Source organism: Schistocerca serialis, chromosome 3, assembly GCF_023864345.2.
Source record: "Schistocerca serialis cubense isolate TAMUIC-IGC-003099 chromosome 3, iqSchSeri2.2, whole genome shotgun sequence".
Taxonomy (NCBI): Eukaryota; Metazoa; Arthropoda; class Insecta; order Orthoptera; family Acrididae; genus Schistocerca; species Schistocerca serialis.
In genome coordinates, this window is record NC_064640.1 from 63,159,468 (window position 1) to 63,170,555 (window position 11,088).

Genomic DNA, 11,088 nt, shown 5'->3' on the forward strand with positions numbered 1-11,088 from the left:
TATGAACCACGTCACACAAATCCCTAGATTCAGAAGATTCAGTTGTACCAAAAGGAACTCAACAAAGGTTTTGTCATGAGTACCCAATAAGCAGTCTGATTTGCTTTGACGAAACTAAGGAACTGTAATTCCTTTGTGAGAAGTACTACTTACGAAATCCTGTTAAGCTGAACCTCAGAATGTGCATTGCCTGTACGGCGAGGTAAGTTCGGTTGCACTAACAATGTATTCTGAATGTGAAGACATAATGGGCTACACATACGATCATCGTCTCATTCATTTAACTGTAGGTTATTCCAACAATCATGATGGCTGTCAAGTGTTGAGCACCGTTCCTAGAAATTATGGGCTAGTGTCTTAACCACTCTGCCACCTCACGCTTAACAGGTGCGTGAATCAATGTACTCCACACTGGTTAAGATTCACACTAATGGGCTTGCTTCACAAGCTGGAAGATTGGCACGTACTACATCGTCCAGTTGCCTAACAGTCGAGTGGTTAAACCTGCTGTGGACGTAATTGGTGAGCACTAAGAAATCCTCGCACGGGACGTGCTAGGAGTCACGAAGATCTCTGTACTTCCATTAAAATAACTTGCTGACTGATTTTGCTGCGAGTCGAATTGTATGAGTAGCTGCAAGCCAATTTCAGCTCCTTCTCGAGCGGCACATATTCGCCGCGTTGTTTCATTTGTAGGTAAGCTCATCGGATAAAATAGCACTCACCCCCATTTCTTAAGGTGGAAAAACTAGAGTCCACGAATCAGCACTGTATTAGAAGACATCATTTGTGCGAAACTCAGCTTGCCCTTTTCTCACATATTATACTGCGAATAATGGGTGAAGAGCAACAGGAAGATTCCATAGTTCTAGATTTTCGAAAAGCTTTCGATACAGTGCACAACTGCAGACTGTTAACGAAGGTATGAGCATATGGAATAGATTCCCAGATATGTGAGTGGCTCGAAACTTCTGGAGTAATGTAATCCAGTCCGTTGTCGTCGACGAGGAGTGTTCGTGGGAGACAAGGGTATCGTCAGGAGTGCCCCATGGAAGTGTGATAGGACCGCTATTGTTTTCTGTATACATAAATAATCTAGCGGACACGGCGGGCACCAGTTTGCGGATTGTTTGCTGATAATGCCGTGGTGTACGGGAAGGTGTAATCATTGAGTGACTAGAAGGATACAAATGGTTCAAGTGGCTCTGAGCACTATGGGACTTAACATCTGAGGTCATCAGTTCCCTACAACTTAGAACTACTTAAACCTAACTAACCTAAGGACATCACACACATCCATGCCCGAGGCAGGATTCGAACCTGCGACCGTAGCGGTCACGCGGTTCCAGACTGAAGCGCCTAAAACAGTACGGCCACACCGGCCGGCTTAGAAGGATGCAGTGACTTAGACAACATTTGTAGTTGGTGTCATGACTAGTAGCTAGCTCTGAATGTAGAAAAATCTAAGTTAATGCAGATGAGTTGGAAAAGAAACCCATAATGTTCGAATACACCATTGGTAGTGTGCTGTTTGACAAAGTGGCGTAGTTTAAATATCTGGACGTGACGTTATTAAGTGGTATGAAATGGGACGAGCTTGTGAGTATTTTGGTAGGGAAGGCGAATGTTCGTCTTTGGTTTATTGGGAGAATTATGCGAAAGTGTGGTTGATCTGTAAAGGAGACAGCAAATGGGACGCTGGTGCGACCTAATCTTGAGTTCTGCTGGGGTATTTGGGATCCGCACATTGCCGAATCAAAGGAATTCAGAGGAGGGCTGCTAGATTTGTTACCGGTAGGTTCGAACACGCAAGTATTAAGGGGTGGGAATCCCTAGAAGGAAGGCGACTTTCTTTTCGAGGAACACTACTGAGAAAATTTAGAGGAGGAGGATATCAGTGTTTAACGTCCCGTCGACAACGAGGTCATTAGAGACGGAGCGCAAGCTCGGGTGAGGGAAGGATGGGGAAGGAAATCGGCCGTGCACTTTCAAAGGAACCATCCCGGCATTTGCCTGAAGCGATTTAGGGAAATCACGGAAAACCTAAATCAGGATGGCCGGAGACGGGATTGAACCGTCGTCCTCCCGAATGCGAGTCCAGTGTGCTAACCACTGCGCCACCTCGCTCGGTGAGAAAATTTAGAGAACCTAGATTTGAAGCTGGCTACAGAACTATTCTACTGCCCGCAACGTATATTTCGCGTAAGGGACACGAAGATACGAAAAATTAGGGCTCATACGGAGACATATAGACAGTCGCTTTTCCCTCCCTCTATTTGCGACTGGAACAGGAAAGGAAATGACTAGAAGTGGTACAGCGTACCGTCTGCTACGCACCGTACGATGGCTTGTGAAGTATGTATTTAGATGTAGATGTAGATGTGGATGTAAAGAGCTACAATGGTCGCACCAGGGCGCTGTAAGGTGTAGAACTGATAGCAGGCTGCCACGTGAGCCTCCTCCGCTGATGTACGTCAGGGCAGTGATCTGGTGTGCATGTGTTAGTTGGCTACATGGGATCAGGCAGCAAGTAGTGCCGTCGTAGAGACGTGACTGAATGGCAGAACGGACGTGCCATGTTCACACCGTGAATTAAGTTGCCCGATTTATCGGTTTATAAACGTGGAAGTTGTGAAGGGTACTGCATGCGATGGACATTTGGACTCTGGTATCTCATAAAATGCCATTGTTCACAGCGGCACACCAAACAGCACGTCTTCAGTGGGCCAAACAACACAGAAAGTGTACTGTAGCTGATTTGGGGCGAAATATGGTCCGACGAGCCGCTATTTTGCCTCCTTCCTGATGATGCGAGGCGTCGGGTGCACCGACTGCCCAGTGAGGCATTTGACCCGCACGCTGTGAAGAGCACAGCATAGGCCAAAGTTGAATCTGTGACGTTTTAGATCTGGTTTTATGGCACGACTTGTACTCACTCGTTCAAGTTACCATATAAATGAAGTAGAGTGTTTCTTTCAACATTATTAGTGACCGGGGTTTGCTCTTTCTTCTACATCCTCGCGATGAGTGTGCTATGGACAGTCTCGTCTTACAATACGACAACAGCCGTGTTGACTGCGCTGCACGCAGACGTTCCTGCTTTGAATAACACTCGAGAAACCTATTCCAACACGACTGGCGCGCTAAATCACCCGATCTTAATGCCATAGATAATTTTTGGGACTTTCTGAAACATCGGGGACACGTATTAGTCCAAATCTCCGCAGTTGTTTACCTCTTTGAGATTTAATCGTCAATTAATGACGCCAGCTGGATACGGCGTACCTGAACAAACATGTGGACTCTCCTCCTCGGCGAAATGAAGCCAGTTTCAAGGCTAGAAGCTGTGTCGCCTGAGGGTAACTACTTTTTGTACTTAAAGACTCGTCTAGAGTTGTTTGTGGCACGCCACAACACTGCTTCCCGCCACAGCCATCTGTTCAACAAGAAGTTACTTCTTTCGAGCTATAGTGGTGGTGCCAAACACAATTTTTGCTTCCAAAACTGGACACGCTTATATAGCTGGCTTAAAGGCATAACCGATTTTCAAAGATGCGCGGTGAAACTCGGGAATTAGTTTCTGGAGTTGTCAGTGGATTCAAAGGAGCCTGACACGTCGAAAATAGATCTTTAAAAACAATCCATTTCCTCCTAGACAAAATTCCGTTGATTTCAAGGTGCCAAGATACCAAGATACTTCACCAAATAAAGAACGTCGTTTGCTCCTACGTGTTCGCATAACACCAGTTTCCTCAAAGTTTGGATTTTTAACTTTTTTGCCTCCACACATTTCAATGTTCATTTCAGAGTTTTCATTTGCACACTACCAGCGCAGATGCTTACAAAGACTGACTTGAGTAAGACATCGGGTGAAGTTTATTTTCCCAGTCTATGGATTTACCTCTGCGATTAGAGATGTGGTAACTCTCCTAAACACAAGCATACTGCTGTCCAGTATTTTGTGATAACAAATCGTGCTGAAAGCTACTTTTTTTAATGTTACGATATGGAGACTTCTCGTTTCAGCCTGTGGTGTAGACAGTGGCCACGAATCGTATTGGCTCGCGTTTCATAGGTTGTTATCAAACTCCAACACAACGTAATGCGTTTTATTCGCAAAGCTTTATGTCACAAAACTAACCCATTGTGAAGTCAGACATAGGCTGAGGCTGTTTTCCCGCCATCCGCTACTTAGGATATAACGTCACGTCGATCCGTTACTTGAGATGGCATGTTTCTACTTTTCAGAGGAGTGTGCTCTGCGATTCCTATTTTCAACTAGTTGAAACTGTTTGTCAGACCGGGACTCGAAGTCGGGGCCACGCTTTTTACTGGCAGGATGCATTATCCATTAATTCAAAGTTCTGTTTTAAGTTGTCACAAATACGCGTTACTTGGTACGTTAGTACGTCTGCCTCAGCATGTGTTTTCTCCATCACAATAGCGCTTTTCTGTCACGGTATGAAATGTGACGGGGTTTTTCCCATAAACGCTGCCGCCGGGTGCAGCCGTTTACATTCGCTCGTATCAGGGACTGCAGAGGTATCGCTATAAGGAAACTAACACACTTGTCCGTTATTACGGGGGTATAACACCTCACGTTATTGTCCATTAGTGCTGATCACGCCGCAGCCTAATGGATTAGTCCTTCCAGCACTGGCGGCCCCTGGCTGCATCTAAAACAGCGTATTTGCCGCTGGCGTGCTGTACACTTAAATGGACTCCATACACGTTGCCCACGTTGTAGCTCGGTATACTTGTTACGTACGCGCTACGGATGCACTATACTGCGCTCGGTTCGAGATATTGGCTTTTGCAGGATTCCAATTTCCACTTGGGAAAATTCGATTCGACCCTTTCCGTGTTAGAATGTTAGAAGCATTCTGCTGCTACAATGCGTTTGTGATGATTATCGAATCTTTCGAACCTGACGTATTTCCGGCGAGGGCAAATTGTCGCAGTCCACTTGTTTGGTGCATTCATAACAACAGAAGCAGCAGCAACAATATGTCTATAAGACCGATGTGCTTAACTATAAGTATATCCCGATGACGTCAGTTTCCTCCAGGATGGCATTGTCCTATCTTGTCATAGCTTCTCTAGAGACCGAACAACATTTCGGTAAGCGCGGATCATGTAAAACCCAGTATACTCTGTGTATTCGTGAAACCCAGAATGTGGTAAATAGAGGAGCTCAGGCTGACGCTGTGTTTCGTGACATTCAGGAAGGCTTCGATAAAGGCTCTCAGCACTATGGGACTTAACTTCTGAGGTCATCAGTCCCCTAGAACGTAGAACTACTTAAACCTAAATAACCTAAGGACAACACACACATCGATGCCCGAGGCAAGATTCGAACCTGCGACCGTAGTGGTCGCGCGGTTCCAGACTGTAGCGCCTAGAACCGCTCGGCCACACGGGCCGGCCTTCGACAAAGGTCATATGGTAAATAAAATTCGTGCATGCGGTATATCCGAAAGGGTATGAGATTGGATTAAAGACTTCCTAGCGAAGAGAACTCTGTGTGTCTTTCTTAACATGAAGGTGCGGCCAGATGCCAAGGTAGCATGTGGTGTATCGCAAGTTAGCGACACAGGGACTTGGTGATATGTATAAGGGGCAGTGAAATGAAAAAGAGGCAGAGGGACAAGAAATAAGTAAACAGCTTGTTATTTCAAAAGTAATCTCCATAACTCTTAATAAATCATCGCAGTGTGAGTCACAATGATCAGTTCCGTCATGGGAAAATGTTTGCGGTTCCCTACAGAACCGTGATTGTACCCACTCTTGTAGCTCTTCGCCCGAAGCAAATCTACATCCTCGAATGTCTATCTTCAAAGCAACAAAAATATAGAAATCGCATGGGGAGGGATCGGAACTGTTAGAGGTTGTGTAAGGCCAACTGCAGCGTTGTCGAAACAACCCGGGCAAGCTCACGTGTTGCATACCCTCCATGCAGTTCCGATCTTTTCCCATGCGATTTCCATATTTTTGTTGACCTGAAGGGAGAAGTTAGTGGCCGTCGATTTGTTCTGCCGAAGATGTGAACGTCTGGGCACAATCGTCGTTCTGTAGGCAACTGGAAACATTTCCCAAGAAAGCACTGACCACCTATGCTCACAGTGTGATAAATTTATTAAGAGTTGTGGCGATTACTTTAGATTTAATAAACAATTTACTTATTTTTTCGATCTGTCTCGTTTTCGTTTGAGTAACGGTTATGTAAAGGACCTGGCGGACAAAGTCAGTCACCCTTAGACTGTTGACAGACGCTTTTATGTACAAGAAGGCGATAACTGTAGACATTTATCACTGATTAAATAGGAAGTTGCAGGTGAGCAACGTTCGGTACAAAGATTGTCAGCCGTCCTTAATATAAATAAATGGAATAAAATAGGCGAAATATTCGATACTGTTTGGCTACACTGTTGCCGGTCAGTCATTAGAATCAGTCTCAAGCTTCGAGTACTTACAGGTTTCTGTTCGGACTGATTTAAGCAGGAACGACCAAAAAAAAAAAAAAATGGCTGTCGGCAGACACATGTTGAACTCAGGTTATGTAACTGGTCGCTTACAAAGCACTTATTCAACCAGTTTTCGAGCGCTGTTCGCCAGTCTGGGGCCATTATCAATTGGTACTCACGGAAACATTCAAAGAAGAACAGCACGATTCGTAACAGATTTGTTTAGTTAGCGTCACACTGACAGAAATGCTCAACCAGCTGCAGTGGGAGACGTTACAGGAAAGACGTGCATCACTGATGGTCTTACCAACCTCGAAGAGCACACACTCCAAAATGAAACACTAAACATGTTAATGCTCCATCATATACTACCCATAATGACAACCAACATAACATTTAGGCTTTTACAGAAGGCTATGATGTGTTTAAGACATCGGACTATGTAAATCACATTTTCTTCTGGAGACACTTACACCTCCTCGCTTTCGAGTTACAATACGCAATGGTTCATTTCATACTTAACTGATAGGAAGTAAAGGGTTATTTTAAATATCTCATGCAGCTCTCATGATGAATTTGTTCTGAGTAAGGATGTATACATGTGGTGAGTGACGTAAGACGTAACACCTCTTTTATTTCGTGAACGGTTACACATATCGAAAAGCGGTTTTCGGCATATGTTAGAGCGTCGAGGGGCGCGTATTTTTTTGTTCAGTTAATGTTTTTTTGTGCTGGTATCAACAGAGATATTGAAGCAAGAACTTTTTTTGAATGGATTCGTATACTTTTTATAGCCGCATTCGTAAGCTCTTGAGAAGACAATTACAGTGATATAGCATTTGTTAATGTTGACGTTGAAACCTGGCTTAAAATTATTCGAGAAATGCCCTAGAATTTGGCCGGCCGGTGTGGGCGTGCGGTTCTACGCACTTCAGTCTGGAACCGCGTGACCGCTAGGGTCGCAGGTTCAAATCCTGCCTCGGGCATGGATGTGTGTGATGTCCTTATGTTAGTTAGGTTTAAGTAGTTCTACGTTCTAGGGGACTGATGACCACAGATGTTAAGTCCCATAGTGCTCAGAGTCATTTGAACCATTTTTTTTTTTTTTTTTTTTTTTTTGCCCTCGAATTTGTGAGGACGGTCGCCGGAATGGGCACTGGCGGTGCAAACACCGCCAAGCAGAGCTCTCGTGCTACGCTGCATCAGAATATCAACACATCTGCCTGTTTACTTCTCTGCCCTGCAGGCCGTTCATTTCTGCTTCTTGCAGACATGTACAGCAATGAGCAGATGTTGTATGTACTACTTTTATGTGCTGAATATAAAAGAAATGCCGTAAGAAGAGTACAGTGGTATAGGGATATCTATCCTGATCGGCAATGTCCGACACGCCATGCAACTGTAAGAATTATTAAGACGGACAGACTTCTTGAACATGAAAAAGAGGACAGGAAAGAAGACTGCAACTGACAGAGGACACGAAGAAGCTGTTCTGGCTACGACACTAATGAATCCGCACGGTGGTACGAGACATATTGCCAAGGAATGTGGAATCAGCCAGACAAATGCCATTCGCATCTTGCATCGACAGAGTTTCCATCACTATCATCTGTCACTACATCGGGCACTCGACGACCGTGATTTCGAACGTCGCACAGAAATTTGTCGGTTTGCCTTTCAGCAACTGAAAGAATACCCTACGTTTCTCCAAAGTGTGCTCTATACCGAAGAAGCAATGTTTACTAACCACGCTACTATAAATTTGCATGAGATGCGCTACTGGGCAGCCGAAAATCCACGCTGGTTTCGTCAGGCGCAACAGCAACTGCCGTGGAGCGTAAACGCACGGTGTGGCATCATAGGAAATTACATTGTGAGACCTCACTTCATTTTAAGCATTCTAAATGGACATTCGTACGCACAATTTCTGACGAACATTCTGCCGGTTCTTCTAGAAGAGGTACCACTGGATATTCGACAGTGTATGTGGCTGAAACACGGCGGTTGTCCAGCTCACTCGTCCCGCGTTGCAACGCAAATACTGAATGAGAACTGTCCTGGATATTGGATAGGACGAAATTCTGTTGGCAAATGGCCTGCGAGGTTCCCCAGTTTGACTCCTGTCAATTTCTTTCTTTGGGGAGCACTCAAAGATGCAGTCTATGACGAAACCCCAACTACGGCAGACAATATCTGTCGTCAAATCGCCATTGTATGCTCTACCATATCACCCACTGTAATTGCATTTGTTCATCGTTCTCTCGAACGGCGATTACAAATGTGCCTTTCAGTCCACGGTCAGTAGTTTGAACACACGCTTAAATGAAGGATAAAGCTATTTTTCTGGAAGACAAAATTTATGATATGTGATCTGAGTGGTTACCAAATCATTATTAGTAAACTGTTTATTTCATTTACGTATGTACCAAATTGCTTTTCAATCTCAAGTAAGTCGACAGCGTGTCTTATACGTAGCTGGTAACATTGTCATTACGCGCTTAGATACAGCATGAAACGACATTTCGTTACGAAGAATATTTATTTTGGGGTCTATAAGCCGTGACCAAATTATTTTTAATAAAATGTTTAGTTCAACGAATGTAACAAATATGATTTAATTTAGAGCAGTGCAGATAGACAGTTGATCGACAGCACGTATTTTACCTCTAAGAAACACACAGCCAGCCACGTGTAGGAAAAGGGAGGTCAAATCTTCCTTCTAACATTTACATATTTAACACAGTAGTTGCTTTTTGCAGCGTATACGACCTCTTTATTTTTGAAGAACAAATATCTGATTTCTCTATTTTAGCTCACGTAAATTTGGGAGGATACACAAATGTGAAATAGATTTCCTAAGCCCTTTGTGATACTCTAGATTTCAGCCCATGTCGTATTTCCACATACAACATTCATAGGTGAACCTGCATGTAGATCGTAAGTTGGTTCAAGTGGATCTACGGCTTTACTCTCGTAGTGCTGGTCTGCCTTACGATACACAACTACGCAAGCTGATCCGAGATGCCTGCTTGGCAGTGTTTACACCGCAAATGCCGTTTCCGGCCACTGTGCTCTCACATTCTAAGAGATTTCTCGAATTTTTTTACGATAGGTTTCAACATCAACATTAAAAAATGCTATATCACAGTAACTGTTTACTCAAGAGCTGTCAAATGCAGTTATAAAAAGTACACGGTTCAATTTAAAAATCGTACTTACTTCAGTATCTCAGTATATACTATCGCTGAAAACATTAACCAGATGGAAACATACGTACCCTCGATGCTCTAACATTTGCCGAATACCGCGTTTCGATATGGGTAACCGTTCACGAAATGAAAGGTGTGACATCGCAACGTCACGTCACAGGTAACCTGCGATCTCTTAAGTTACCACTCACGCAGACGCGGATGCATCCTAGTGCCGTTTTTCAACGGGACAACGCTCGTCCACATACGGCACGTGTGTCTATGAACTGTATAAGTGATGTTTAGGTACTTCTATTGGCAGCAACGTCCCCAGCTCTGTTTCCGATAGAACATGTGAGGGACCGGCTCGGATGTCAACTGCGTCCCGGTGCTAGTATCCGGGATATCAGGGATCAGCTACAACAGTTGTGGCCCGTGTGTCTCAGGAGATGTTGCAACGGCTTACACACCCTCTGCATCCGAGACAGTGCAAGTGCAGAGGGAGTGCCACCCCACACTGATAAGTGGGCTCATACTGTAAGTAGGCTGTTTAGGTTTTTATGTTGGTAACGCCACGTAGTGCTCTGTATGAAAATCATTGATTGTGCTGTGTGCAGTCTGTGGCTGGCTTGCATTGTTGGAATGTTCGCTATTGTAGTCTGGATGTGAACAGCGCGTAGCGTTGTTCAGTTGGAGGTAGAGATGGGCAAACTGAAACACGTAACTGTTTCGAAACAAATGAAACAGTAGAATGTAATGTTTCGATACGCTGTTTCGAAACAGTGAAACAGTTTGTGTTTTCTGATCTAATAAACCTACACATTTTATCATCTTCAATGTTTACTGTATAAGTATGTAAATACACTCCTGGCAATGGAAAAAAGAACACATTGACACCGGTGTGTCAGACCCACCATACTTGCTCCGGACACTGCGAGAGGGCTGTACAAGCAATGATCACACGCACGGCACAGCGGACACACCAGGAACCGCGGTGTTGGCCGTCGAATGGCGCTAGCTGCGCAGCATTTGTGCACCGCCGCCGTCAGTGCCAGCCAGTTTGCCGTGGCATACGGAGCTCCATCGCAGTCTTTAACACTGGTAGCATGCCGCGACAACGTGGATGTGAACCGTATGTGCAGTTGACGGACTTTGAGCGAGGGCGTATAGTGGGCATGTGGGAGGCCGGGTGGACGTACCGCCGAATTGCTCAACACGTGGGGCGTGAGGTCTCCACAGTACATCGATGTTGTCGCCAGTGGTCGGCGGAAGGTGCACGTGTCCGTCGACCTGGGACCGGACCGCAGCGACGCACGGATGCACGCCAAAACCGTAGGATCCTACGCAGTGCCATAGGGGACCGCACCGCCACTTCCCAGCAAATTAGGGACACTGATGCTCCTGGGGTATCGGCGAGGACCATTCGCAACCGTCTC